General features: G+C 33.4%; 1 long non-coding RNA gene across 2 annotated transcripts in view; it reads right to left on the reverse strand.

The window, feature by feature from the left end:
* The window catches only part of LOC111091102, a 212,020-nt gene extending 201,181 nt beyond the window's left edge, over positions 1-10,839 (reverse strand). For both annotated transcript variants that reach the window (XR_005373903.1, XR_005373904.1), the window contains exon 1: positions 10,694-10,839. This is a non-coding gene — a long non-coding RNA (uncharacterized LOC111091102). The remainder of the gene's footprint in view (positions 1-10,693) is intronic.
* Positions 10,840-15,123: the final 4,284 nt, after the last annotated feature.

Raw genomic sequence — 15,123 nt, forward strand, 5'->3', positions numbered from 1 at the left:
AAGAAAAAATGTATCCATGGATTAAAAAAAGCTCAATAACTCAATGTTACACTGATGATATTTCTCCTAAAGTTTATCTATAGATTTCAAAGTTATCCAAATCAAAATATCAGAAGCATATTTTGTGGAGGTTGTCAAACTGATTTTAAAATTTATGTAGAAATAAAAATAACTAAAATATGATAAGCATAATAAAGAAATACAAATTTGAAGAAATATCTCCACCTTCTAACCAGATTTATATTAAGATTTATTTCATTTTAGAGAGAGAGAGGGAGAGCAAGTAGGCGGAAGATGCAAATCCCCAAGCAGACTCCCCACTAGCTGAGAGCCCTACACTGGGCTCTATCTCATGACACATAAGATCATAACCCGAGCCAAACTAAGAGTCAGAGGCTTAACCTATTCAGCCACTCAGGTGTCCTTCCACCAAATAACCAAATGTATTAAAAATATATAAGAAATAAGACATTGGAGAATTAACAATAGTACCAATGGAACAGAATAAATAGTTGGAAAAAACTTATGCATATACAGAAAATTGATTCATATTAAAAATAACATTGCAGAGTAGTTGAGAAAATATTATCTTTTAAATAACTGGCACATACATACACAGTATAAGTTCCAGTAGACTACAGACTTATCTAATACAGGAAAAAGTAATAAATTTCTAAAGAATAATTAATGAATTGATGGAGCTGATTTCTAAATAGAGATCAAAAACATTAAATGCAAAGGAAGAAATAATGAATTTGGCTAAGAAAACAATGGCATATTTGGCTAACAATTAAGTCTGTTCATCAAAGAACATCATAGATATAGAAATTTCTGCACAGACTATCACCATAAAATTGTTCATACTCAAAACACAAGACCTCCTACAAATAAATAAGAAAAAGGAAATAATATGTGCAAAATCTTGAACTCTCACCTCAAAAGAGAGGAAATCTAAGTGGCCAATGAACATATGGAAAAGTTGGAAATTCAACAATATTTAGGGAAATGCAAACTGAAATCACAATGGGATATAACTACAGTCTGTAAAAGAATTAGAAGTCTAACAATTGCAACAAAAACTCTCATTTTTTAATTGAAATACAATTAACATGAGATGGTTACATTGGTTTCAAGCATACAGCATAGCAATTTGACAATTCTATACGCTAGTCAATATTTACCACAATAAGTGTAGGCATCATCTGTCACCACACAATGTTACTACCATATTGTTGACTATAGCTCCTATGTTCTCATCTTCATCTAGTTTGTGCCTTTTAATCCCAAACTAGAACTCTCATATATTCTTGGTGAGAATATAAACTTGAATGACTATTCTGTATTTATTTTATTATATTAAAGAAATCAGTACCCTATAACCTAGAGATTCTATTCCTATGCTATGCAATTGTCACACACACACACACACACACACACTCCAGATCATATTTTAAAACATTTATTGTGAGATTTCTTGCTATGACCACAGTTTGATAAGAACACAAATATTAAGGAACCTATACATAAGTAAATACATTGTGATTATATGCATCCAAGAGAACAGTACAGAATACCAAACATTAATGACATTAATGAAAATAGAGCTACCCCTAAAAACCTTGGTGAATCTTAGAACCATATTACTAAAGGAAAGCTGTCAGTCCAGGGGACATTAAATGAATGAACGAATCATTTGTATAATGTTTATAACAGACAAAACAAACTATATTGTTAAGGATTGTACACATGAGTGCTAAACTGAAACAAAAATTAAGAAATTAATTTCCATAAATTTCATTTAAGATTAACCTTTAGAAGATGGGAGAGTTTGGGTCAGGAAGTTGCATGCAGGGTCCTACTGGATGTACTGGCAATATTTTACTTTTTTTTTTTAAGATTTTATTTATTCATTCATGAGAGACACAGAGAGATAGATAGAGAGAGAGAGAGAGAGAGAGAGAGACAGAGGGAGAAGCAGGCCCCATGCAGGGAGCCGGATGTGGGACTTGATCCCAGGACTCCAGGATCATGCCCTGAGCCAAAGGCAGACCCTCAACCACTGAACCACTCAGAAGTCCCAATATTTTACTTCTTGATGAGCGCAGGCATTGCATGAGTTTATGTTATGTAAAATTCTATATTGTTCATTTGTGATTTGTAATTTTTCTGTTTTTATATTTCACAGAAAAAAAATCTTTAAATTTTCTTTACCTTTTTTCTTATTATCAGAATGAGTTGCTACCCCTTTTGGCTGTATTCTTTGTTATACGGGTGGCATATTTACCTTCCAAAACTGACGTTTTAATATTACATTTTGATAACTGATTCCCAATAAAAGTGAGAGGATAAGGCAAAAGCAAAATAAATGTAAATTATTATTAATGATCTTAGAGACACTCTGTTACATTTTCTTTTCACTTGTAAAGTTTGGGTAATAATGATATAGTTTATGGAGTTGGTACCCTACAAAGGATTTAATAAATCTTTACGTGATGGCATGGTGAAAAGGAGGCAATTTAAAACATTTGTACATGAAAATGACTCCTTCAGAGTCCCTCACCTGTTTCTTGGCTAAAGCTATTTAGAATGAAGTGATTGAATATGAACTTTTCACCTCAAATCATTGGCCTGCAGTAATATTGATCTTGTATATGCTTCACAGAGAAAGCTAAAGTTGTAACTACCTTACCATCCTCTAAAATCTTCAACTCATATCATTGTCCAAAAATCAGCATCAGAATTGATGCAGCATCCACACCAATTCTGCATTTTAACAAGAGCTACAGTTGATTTATATGAACATTAAAATTTCTTAAGGACTGATCTACAGTACTCTAAAGATACATACTTAGTGATCTGAAAATATAAAATATTATATCCCGTGTTATTAGAGGTTATATAAATGTCAAAGCAAGTTGAACATAAAAGCTAATAACATTTTTGCAGTTGAATAATTTCAACAAAGAATTTAAAAGAACTCCCAAATACAGCATAAGGGATGTTGAAGAGGAGAAATGTTTACAAAAATCAAAGCAAATAGAATTATTGCCGCTGTTTGGGCTAAAGTATTTAATACAGTAGAATTAAGATGAAAAAGGAAAAGGAGGGAAGACTATAACACAGAATACATTAAGTACAATTGAGATAAAAAGCTGTATGATTTTTAAGTATATTTATTCTTTCCCATAAAATATATAATAAAAATGATGCACTTAATTTTAGTAATATTGCCTTCCAGTTGTTTGGAACTTTAGTTAGCCATCAGGAACACAAAATGATATAGGAAATTTTATTCATGTCCAGTGCCCAACACCCTTAAGGTTTACTCTTTTATGATTTTATTTATTTACTTAAGAGAGAGAGAGAGAGCATGAGCAGAGAAGAGAGAGAAAGAGAATCAGACTCCCCACTGAGCAGGAAGCCGAATGTAGGACTTAATCCCAGGACCCGGAAATCATAACCTGAGCTGAAGGCAGATGTTCAACCAACTGAGCCACCCAGGTGCCCACCCTAAAGGTTTTCATTATTGTTTTTTGTTTTTTGTTTTTCTATTTTGGGAAGTACCAAAACCTTTATTTATACTTTAATTTCTACTGTATATAGAATTTATACAACTAGTTAGTAATAATGTAATGCAAATGTTTTTTCTACTAATATTTGCTCTAGTGACCAAAATCCAATAATATCATCAAATGTGATAACCAAGCATACTATTATTTATGTTTTCATAATAACAGGGTGTTGAAAAACCCACATAATATTTACTCAGCTTTATTTCCCTCTTGTCATTCCATAACAATGTAGGTGGCTTACAAATCATGCTGACACTGTGTTCTCCTTTGTCAACTCCCAGGGAGGTCAGAGTTGCATAATTCCTGGTCTTCATGGAAAAGCATTTCCTGGAGTTTTGCAAGACATGATCTTTGTGTACAAATGTCAGGGTCCTGTGTGCTGCTGTGCTTCTTCAAGGGATTACAACCGCCTACATCCTGAACAACACCCCAGCTCTCCACTTGCATTGTCATTTATTATCTGCGCCCACCAATTACAGAATGGCAGCATCCTCAAATAACCCTCCGTACCATCTGTTCCTTATTAGAGAATAGGGTTATAAATATCAATGATAGGTAGAACTGGGAAGCACAATGACTTTCTCTGAAGTGTCCTTCATTCAACAACCTCGTCCCTTCCTCCAACTAGCCTACCACCAGTCTTTGCAGCTGCCCTTCTCAGTAACTTGCTGCATCTTCTTGAAGTTTCCCATCCCCATGTAGGGACCCAGATCTTGTCTTCATTGAAATTTCCCTGAAAGATTTCCCCATACCTGACTCAAACCTTAATCCCTAGTTATCCATCAAATTCCATGTAGGGTTGCCATCCTTCCTGGAGCCATTAAGGACACATTCTTTGGTAAGTTTTTAACAATCCACTGAGAATGTAAGCCCCAGAATACAATACAATTAGATATCTAAGTGAACATATTTTCTTCCTTCCGGGAAAAATTTACCAATGATTTTTGCATGCATTTTATCTACCTTGCTCTGAGAACAAAAACGATAAATCCAATGAATGCAAAGAATGCCAGACCAATAAGAAAGGAAATAAATCAAGTCTGTATAAGGCGTGCTAAGTAATCTTTGAGCAACAGTTACCTCATGGGGTGTAGCATATAGATGTTTGACTTAACTTCTACATTAAATTATTTACTTATGTTCATGAGGAAAATGCTTTTTGGAAGTAGTTTTTGCTATACGTATAGCTTTTATTAATTGGTCAGCTTTCTAAGTCAGCATCTGATATTGAAAGCTATTTCATCTTGGAAATATCATATGACTTGATTCAGCCTTAGATTATTCATCTATAAAACAGCGGGTGTCGTTTAAATGATTTTAAAGCTCCTTCTAGCTCTATCACTTTATGATTTTATTGCTGTATAACAAAGATGCTGCATATGTGTGAATGGCTTGATTCAGGCAATAATTTATGTGTATGCTCTAGATACAGAGCAGTAGCCACAAAGGCAGGATTACGACAGAGCTGGCTTTAAATAGCAGCCCTACTACTATATGCGTTCTTCTGTGCAAGTTACCTCAACATTCTGAGACTCATTTTCTTCATCTGTAAATTGGCCAACTAGCCTATGACATAAAAGTTCTAAGAAGAAAATAAGTATATGTAAAACAACCCACTGTCGTGGCCAATTGCTAAATGATTATGCTTTTTCGGTTTCCCTACCATGAGTCAAGATTTTGTGAGTCCTGCAATTAAATATTGTAGTGACACTTATGACAAGATTTACCTCACAGGAGGTGACTTTCTTACCGAACTAGAATATGCTTCACCTTCAGAAAAACAGATGTAACAGGTCATTCAGTGAGATACTCGGTAAAATACAAATGCAAATATACATGTGTTTATACATAGATATACATACATATCTACAAATGTAATATCTGCATTTTATCATCAGAGATTTCATCATCAGACTTATCATCGGAGATAATCATGCTAAGATTTGGGACTATTGTTTTATTTCATGTGTGAAACTTCATGGATTATATAATGGTCACTACAGAAATGGTACCTTCCTTTACATAAGAGTAATTAAGATGCTCAGAAGGTTACTATGTTCAATCTTTTGGTTTCACCTTCCTGAAATTGGAAACAGAATATTGTTTATAGAGGTCCTTCACTCCTAAAATTGCATTCTTGCATTTATGTTGGCCTTCAGGGAAAATGCAAACACATTGATTTAACTCAGTAGAAGAGGACACAACATTTTTAAATGTAATTTTTGTGTTAATGGAAATGCACCCAGAGGACCAACAGCTGATCCACATTTTAAATCAATTTGAATGGGCAAGATTCAAATTCTAAATACCTCTTTGATTACCCATGGGGGAAACCTTATTTAGTATAATTTAGTATAGGTTTTAAAATGCATACCTTAAAACATCTTAAACAATAACTGTGCTACAAACAAAGCATAATAAAAATGTCATTATTTTAGTTATCTATATAGTAGATAAACAACCCAATTTTAAATAAATTTAATATTGGCTTCTCTGAAATATATTTTTAATACATTATTAAACAAGATTAACATGACTAACATTGCAATGGCTGTTCTAAAATATTTAAATTGGCAGAGCATTAAAAGCAACTCAATTGTAATAAAGATGAATAAAAAGCTTGGGTTTAAAAAAATATCTCAAATCCTTGAATTGATTCAGTGAAAATTCTCTGCCTCTGAAATAAATGGAGCCAGCAAGAAGTTAGTAAAATAGTAATTTTTTAATATAGAAAAATATGTGAAAGCACTTATTTATATCTATTTCTTTGAACTCTATTCTTTCTGGCTAATTTGGGCCCAAACATTTTGGTTTTGTATAGCTATTCATCAAAAAAACCTTTAGAAATTTTGGCTTATACTTAAGGTATTTGGAGATCTTCCTGGCCTGAATAATTTTAAACTATAAATGTCCTTTTATTTGTGATCTTCTTTTCTATCATCTCTATCATCAAAACTAATTTGAACATGCTTTGATATGTATTGTTACATATAGAATAGTATTATGTTGACAGAATAAAGCAGTGGAGTTTATTATCTGATGCAACATTGATACAGATATAGCTGGCAGGAAATAGAAAACTATCTATTAGTGGATTTCACAACATACATAACATAATAGTCAGGGGTCTCTATAAAATTAAATGGAATTTTTGAGCTTGATACGCCAGTGCTATGTAAAGAGAAAAGGTAAGTATATGATATTGAGCTACAGACGGATTTGTGAAGACTTGCATTTATCATTATTTGTGTTCTCTTGGGATTCATTGGCAGTATATATATATATACATATATATGTATATATATATATTTAGTGAATCACAATGAAGCTGGTAGTGTGCATGTGAGCAGTCCTAAAGCTTAAAAAAACTTCATCATGTTGGAGAGAGTTCCTTTGTAATCAGTAATAGACATTTTATAATATGGAATAAAACTGATGTATAAATCTTGAAAATGACATCTGAAAAGAACCCAGATAGGCTGATGAAAAACAAATGGCATCTAATGTATTTTTCACATTGACTATGGCAGTGATTTATGATGTTGTCTAAGATGCTAAATATACATCATAAATCCCTCCAACAGAAGTCTTATTGTTTTCATTCATCTCTTTTCCACAAGCCAACACTTCCCTTTTTCATAAACTTCATTGTATGGAAAGAATCATTATTTTTTAAAATGCCATTTAAATCCAGTGATTTTACATTGGATATAAAAACTCAATGGAAGGTGTTTTTTTTTTTTTTTCTTATTTGTTTGTTTTCTTTTATGTTGTTTTGACTTCAGTAGAGAAGGCACCCAACTGGAAATGACTGTTTCCATTCAAGATTTCCTTTCTGTAGGGAAGGGGAAAAAATGTAAATGTACCACAGGTCATTGTTCTGGTGTCAGTTTCATCCTGTATGACACACTGACCTAACAGATGGTAAAAAAGAAAGAATAGTAGCTGTAAAAAGATGCATAAAATCTGCATATTGCACTAAGTTCAGTAATAATTATTTATTGTATATATTCTGCTTGAATTATAAATTTTATCAATTTTTTAGTGACCATACTACTTATATACCAACTTACTTCTCAATGTTTCCAATAAGAATGCTATTGAGTAACATGAAAAATGAAAACATTAACAAGCACAGAACACAGAGATTAGGGCCATGAATTTATTACTGTATGTCCACTTGTCTCCTCATGAAAGAAAATCACTGTTTTCATCAGAGAAAAGTGTAAGATATGTTTTTTGAGCTTAATTTAAGTTTCCCAGGAAACATTACACAATCTATTTTTCCCTGGGGATAGTTTTATATAAGACAAGAGGAACTAATTATCGCTGAATAACTGGATTCAAGGTTGTCCAAAGTAATGTCTGAACTTGTACTTGAATTCTTTATCAAAGACCACTGCCATCAGAAGCTTACATCATCTGTGCATTGTTGGTTAAACATTCTGCCAAAGAAATGTGCTTAGCTTGTTGCAAGACTTTTAACATGATTTATGTTATTGTGCACAATGACAATATTTATGGAACTTTAAAGCACTGCTTGTATTGGACCTCATTTCACATTTTATAATGACATCCTTTAATTTCAGGGTGGTCTTGATAATATGAGACACAGAAGAGAGAATGGTGTGGAGCAAAAATAAATATGCAGTATTAAAGTAAGGAATCATTAAAATAAGATGGTTATGGCAAGAGGAGTGCAAAAAAAAAAAAAAAAAAGTCTTGCTAAAGAGTTTGGAAAGGTAATGTATTTGAGTTTGAAATCTGAATTCCGGGATCCCTGGGTGGCGCAGCGGTTTGGCGCCTGCCTTTGGCCCAGGGCGCGATCCTGGAGACCCGGGATCGAAGCCCACATCGGGCTCCCGGTGCATGGAGCCTGCTTCTCCCTCTGCCTGTGTCTCTGCCTCTCTCTCAATCTGTGACTATCATAAATAAATAAAAATTAAAATAAATAAATAAATAAATAAATAAAAATGAAATCTGAATTCCAAACTCTGTATTAAAATGTGCTATAGTCCAGGTTTTAGGATTCTCAACTGACTGAAATGAATGAAAAATCGAATTCTGAAATTAAAAGTAGCCTATTGTTTATGGATTGATTCTTTTTTTTAATTTTTTTTTATTCTTGATGGAATATATATTTAAGAAGATTCCAGAACTGAAATGGAGTTCTCAACTTCTACATGAAGCTTGACAGCACAAGACTAAATAAAGCAAATTAACTGTGAATGAAAAGTTGCTTTATAAGAATATTTAAAATATTACAAATATCTGTATCACTTCAACCTTGAGTATTTTTCTTGGAATATGTTTTTAAAAGTTTCACTAGTCTTTCAGAATATTTGTGAGTCAAACTGAATATATTTATACTGCTTATTTACATTGGGCTTGCTTTCTTTGGGTTAAGAAATAGAAAATAGGGCACCTGGGTAGCTCAGTGGCTGAACATCTGCCTTTGGCTCAGGTCATGATCCCAGGGTTCTGGGATCGAGTCCTGCATTGGGCTCTGACTCTCCCTCTGCCTATGTCTCTGCATATCTCTCTGTGTCTGTCATGAATAAATAAATAAAATCTTTCTTAAAAAAAGAAATAGTGTGTAACTGGGGTGCCTGGATGGCTCAATTGGCATCCAATTCAGCTCAGGTGGTGGTCTCTGGATGGTGAGATCAAGCCCCATCTTGGGATGAAGGTTCGGCGAAGACTCTGTTTGAAGTTTCTCTCCATCTGCCCCTCCCCACATGTGCATGTTCTCTTTCTCTCAAATAAATAAATAAACTTTAAAAAAAGAACAAATAATTTATATGACATGGTCTCTGATGTCAAGATCCTCATATGCAAAAGAGGAAACAAATTGTATACATAATAGAGCGTAACTATATAACTACATTAGTTAATGTACATTTTGTAAGTGAAATATGAAATTTAGTTACATAGATTTTAACTTAAACTGTAATTATAATTACATTACTCTATAGATAGAGAATACATAGATTAGTCTGAGAGGATATTAATATGCAATGGATATTTAGTGAAGAAATTCCTCAAACACATGATTACTTGGCAATAAGGAATGTTTCTCAAAAGAAGTAATGAATCAAAGATGTAGTTTTGAATTAGAGTGATATACAGAGTAATTTAGTAATACTACTGCACTGACAAAGATTATGTGGCCTTAAATGTGTGGGAGTCAGTGGAAAGTAATTAGTATATCTTTTAAGCTTTGGTAAGACAAGTATATTGGACACACAGAGTTCTTATCTGAAAAACTGCATAGTTTCTTTACTCACATTCTACAAGAACTGATGAGAGTGTTATTCATGATTAACACTGAATTAAATGTTCCACAGCATCCAGAGCATCTGAACACACCCTAAAAGTGTTTAGCTAATCTATCATCAATTATGATCAGTCTGAGTTCATTTTTAAAAATTAATGGATAGCTTTTTCTCCCCAAGAAATGTATAAATACATCATATTAAAAGTGGAATTCTAAAACTTTCTATTTCACCTTTGAAAGCTTCTTAGTTCCTGTTATTTTCAAAAAAACTGAAACTCTTTATTTAATCTGAGAGTTTTAGGTAAAGTAAATTATCTATTTATAGAAAATAAATCATTTCCAGGTCTATGAGAAGGAAGACCTAGATGGCAAAACCTACTTTTAGAAAATGGTTTCTTGCTAAGAATAAAGAGGTTCCTAAGCAATTGTGGGTCAGGCATTTTGCATCCCATTGTTGAGTGAAGAGTTCGGTTTCATTTCTCCCTTAACCAGGTCCTGGCCTTGGGGAGGAAAATATCATTTCTCTGAAATGAGGCAAAGAATTTTTTTCACCAACATGCCAGAAACTTTACTTACATCTTATTTACTATGGCAAATATAACAGATTATTCTCCTTAAGATTTAAATTACTACATTAATTTTATCTGTAACCTGGCTAAGTAGTTCATGAAGGCAATGTTAGTAATTACCATTTTTTCTCTGTTAGTTTTTAAATATTTATGATTCTTATGCTCTGGTCCACCTTTTTTTTAATATTCAAGTGCTATTTTGCACAAAATGAAAATTAAACATAGATGAAAGTAAACTCCATCTTATGCTTCATATTTCTATTTGAGACACTTACTAGCTCTTCTTTGAAGGTCGACCTGCCCAGAAGCTGCGCCAATTCAAATCATGAATTCAAACCAGCAGTGTCCTCCAAAAGATCAATACAAACAGCTAACGTCTCATTTCTTCCTAGCCCATATGTACTACCAAACACAAACATTATTCTGGAATAGTAACTATGGCGATTGGTTTAAAGTCATTGTAAGTAGAATGTTGGGGAAGAGAAAGTCAAGCTAGACTGTCTCAGCAATATACAACAAATCAAACAATTTGATTTCAGTTAGGAGAATAATAGAATAGTGCGTCATTCACCATTCTCCTCACCAAAAACCAGAATGTTCCACTGAATAAATATCTTCAAAAATATGGATATATATTTTGTATATATAATATATGTTTATTTTACATATAATATATATGTATTAATATATGTCCGTATATATAAAATTGATGAATAGATATATATAGCTATACATATAATAGATGAATGGGCACTAAGTTTTCCAAGTATTGTGTACTCCCTGTGTACTTTTACATTCTGTTAACAGTTTGAATTTTTAAGTAAATGTAACCCAGTTTGAATGTTTTATGCTTAGTCTATTTGCTTAATTTAGAATATAAGAAAAGAAATAATATGCTGAAGTCATTCTTTATATATACATGAATAGAGAATAAATAAGAAAGTATTTTCAACAAGAAGTTCAGGAGGGATATCTAGATGCAAAATTCTTGTACATATCCTCTGTATGTATCTGCATATGAAAGGTAGACTAGAAAGGTAGATAGATAGATAGATGATGATGATGATGATAGATAGATAGATAGATAGATAGATAGATAGATAGATAGATATTAGTATGTTTATTTAATCTGAGCCAGAAAAGGGAATCATAGAATTAGGCCACCTGCCATGGCTTTTCCCATAAGACTAGATTAAAGGATGCAAACAGGTTGGATATAAACTTTGAGCTTGGACACCAGAAATAAACTGTGTCTTTCTCTCAGCTCCTGCTCAAGAAAATCATGATCACAAAGGTTTGGATCATTAGCCCTAACTTCAATCAACTATTGTAATTAGCACTAACAACAGCACAGCTTCATTTTAAAATGAAATATTGGATCAAATTGGAATAGTTTGAACAACGGCAACAAAGTTGGAGTTGGTGCCACTGCTCTTTATTTTTCAGAAGAATAAAGAGGAACTGTGTATAAAATAAGCCATCTCCAATAGAAGCATGTTATCCTAACAGGAAAATCACACTTCAGGAAAACAAAGACCCTTAAATGTTTAGCTATCAAAACCCACCCACTGAAAGTATTATTCTTTTCACCAAAATTGAATTTGATTTTCCAACTCTGTCTCTCTGTTTCTCTTTTTCTAGTTTTCTTTCCATTCTTTCTTTTTTTAAGATTTTATTTATTTATTTATTTATTTATTTATTTATTTATTTATTTATGAGAGAGAGAGATAGAGAGAGAGAGGCAGAGACACAGGCCAAGGAAGAAGCAGGCGAGAAGCTCCTGCAAGGAGCCTGATACAGAACTTGATTCCGGATCCTGAGATCACACCCTGAGCCAAGGCAGACACTCAATCGCTGAGCCACCCAAGCATCCCATCTTTCTCTTCTTTCTAATAGAAACAATTATTTCCAATATGTCATTAGTGATACATGTCATGACAGATTTAGAGCATTGTGGCAGGCTGAATAATGATTCCCCCTAAGATGTCCACATCCTAATCTCCAACACCTGTAAATATGTCACCTTATATCACAAAAGGAAACTTGCTTAAGTTAAGGAGGTAGAAAGGAAGAGAATATCCAAATGGGTTTAATGTAATCTCAAGTGTCTTTATCAGAAGGAAACAGAAATACCAGTCGATAAAGATGAGAAGCACAAGAGGCTGGTTGAAGGGATATGAGCAAGTGTCCATAATCCAGGGAATGCGGGCAGCCTCTAGAAGCTGGAAAAAGCCAAGAAACATGTCATCTAAAGCCTTCAGAAGAGACACAGCCCTGCTGACACCTTGAGTTTATATTTTGACCTCAAGTTCAGTTAGAGCAAAAATTGTGTAGTCTCAGAACTGATGGTTCCTGTTTTTAGAGCAGCACTAGAAAACTAATACAAGTATTGCCAAAGGACATTCAGAGACAGAAATCCCTTTTTGGCTCAATGACTGAAGAATGCACAAGAAAGGAAATTATAACTGAAGAGTACTTTGAATGTTTTATAGGATTTCATTTGATGAATATTGACAGAGTTGTGCTCTTCTGGTCCTATGACCTTAATATTCAAAGACTGACATGTGTGTTACTAGTTTTGAATAATAAGTGATGTAAATTGATTATCATGGGAGTTCATTGTGTTACTTAATGAATTAGTGTATGAATGAATGAACATACAGGCATTTTGTCAGGAAATAATAGAAATATCTTGAAAATGGCAATTAACACTATAGAGATAGAAAGCATTATAAAGCACAATGAGGGTAAAAGACCAATTATTAAAACTTATTTAATTATCAAAATTGTATCCCCGGGTCTCAGTTTCCTGATTTGTAAACTCAGAAGATGGCAGTAAATGGTCTGTATGATGCCATTTCATATAAAGTAGAAAGAAAATAAAAGTACTTTAAGCATGGAAATAATTAAAAGTTTTCATTGTTCTGATATTAATGAAAGAATGTAATAAAGAACATTTTCAAACTTTAATAAATATGTGCATAGTTTGTCTTGATATCTTGTAAATATGTGGGTTTTGTGTTAGTAGGTATGGAGTGTGGCCATTTCCATCTAATTCTGGCTCATGCTGATAATTATGTTTAAAATACAGATTACCAGTCTTTGCCTCTCAATGACTATTTTATTGTCCTTGTGAAAGCACTAAACCTGCAATTTTATCAAAGGTGTCAGGAAATTCTTATAGTCTCCAGAAGTTTGGGAATCATTGCACCATAGCATTTAATCCATATTTTTGACCCACTAATTACTAATAAAGGAAAATAGCTTTAAAAGCATCAAAACATTTATTATCAGCCTAGACGCCAGGCAATAACTGATCAAGTTTGTACTCAGAAAATTTATGAGCCTGTGATTTCTTGTTTTCTTTCTTTTTTTCAGGTCTAAGGAGAAAACTTAATTAAAGCTAGCAAAAAAATGTGAGAGGAAAGTTGTCAGGAAAAGCAAAGGAATAGCACAATTGAAGTAAATATAAGTTGCTGTAGCCTTTTTAATGATTGTTTTAATTGAGATATTAAACTTTGATTAAACATTCAGATTTGTGCATATATTTGCATGCACACACCCATGCACATGGACACACACACACACAGAGAAAAAAACCTCACTCCTAATGACTATCCTCAAATATTTTAAAGTAAGAAATCGATCTCATTTATAATTACACCAAAATCATAAGACTTCTAGGAATAAATATAACCAAAGTGGTAAAGGATCTGTACTCTGAAAACTATAAAATACTTATGAAAGAAATTGAAATGAAAAACATTCCATGCTCATGCATTGAAAGAACCAATATTATTAAAATGTCTACACTATCCAAAGCAATCTACACATTTAAAACAATCCTTACGGGTGTTGAACCAGCCTTGTATCCCAGGGATAAATCCTACTTGGTCATGGTGAATAATTTTCTTAATGTAACTAGACCACTCTCTTTCACCATACACAGAGATAAACTCAAAATGGATGAAAGATCTAAATGTGAGACAAGATTCCATCAAAATCCTAGAGAAGAACACAGGCAACACCCTTTTTGAACTCGGCCATAGTAACTTCTTGCAAGATACATCCACGAAGGCAAAAGAAACAAAAGCAAAAATGAACTATTGGGACTTCATCAAGATAAGAAGCTTTTGCACAGCAAAGGATACAGTCAACAAAACTCAAAGACAACCTACAGAATGGGAGAAGATATTTGCAAATGACCTATCAGATAAAGGGCTAGTTTCCAAGATCTATAAAGAACTTATTAAACTCAACACCAAAGAAACAAACAATCCAATCATGAAATGGGCAAAAGACATGAACAGAAATCTCACAGAGGAAGACACAGACATGGCCAACATGCATATGAGAAAATGTTCTGCATCACTTGCCATCAGGGAAATACAAATCAAAACTACAATGAGATACCACCTCACACCAGTGAGAATGGGGAAAATTAACACGGCAGGAAACTACAAATGTTGGAGAGGATGCGGAGAAAAGGGAACCCTCTTACACTGTTGGTGGGAATGTGAACTGGTGCAGCCACTCTGGAAAACTGTGTGGAGGTTCCTCAAACAGTTAAAAATATACCTGCCCTACGACCCAGCAATTGCACTGTTGGGGATTTACCCCAAAGATACAAATGCAATGAAACGCCGGGACACCTGCACCCCGATGTTTCTAGCAGCAATGGCCACGATAGCCAAACTGTGGAAGG

Source organism: Canis lupus, chromosome 19 (genome assembly GCF_011100685.1).
Source record: "Canis lupus familiaris isolate Mischka breed German Shepherd chromosome 19, alternate assembly UU_Cfam_GSD_1.0, whole genome shotgun sequence".
In the NCBI taxonomy this organism is placed as follows: domain Eukaryota; kingdom Metazoa; phylum Chordata; class Mammalia; order Carnivora; family Canidae; genus Canis; species Canis lupus.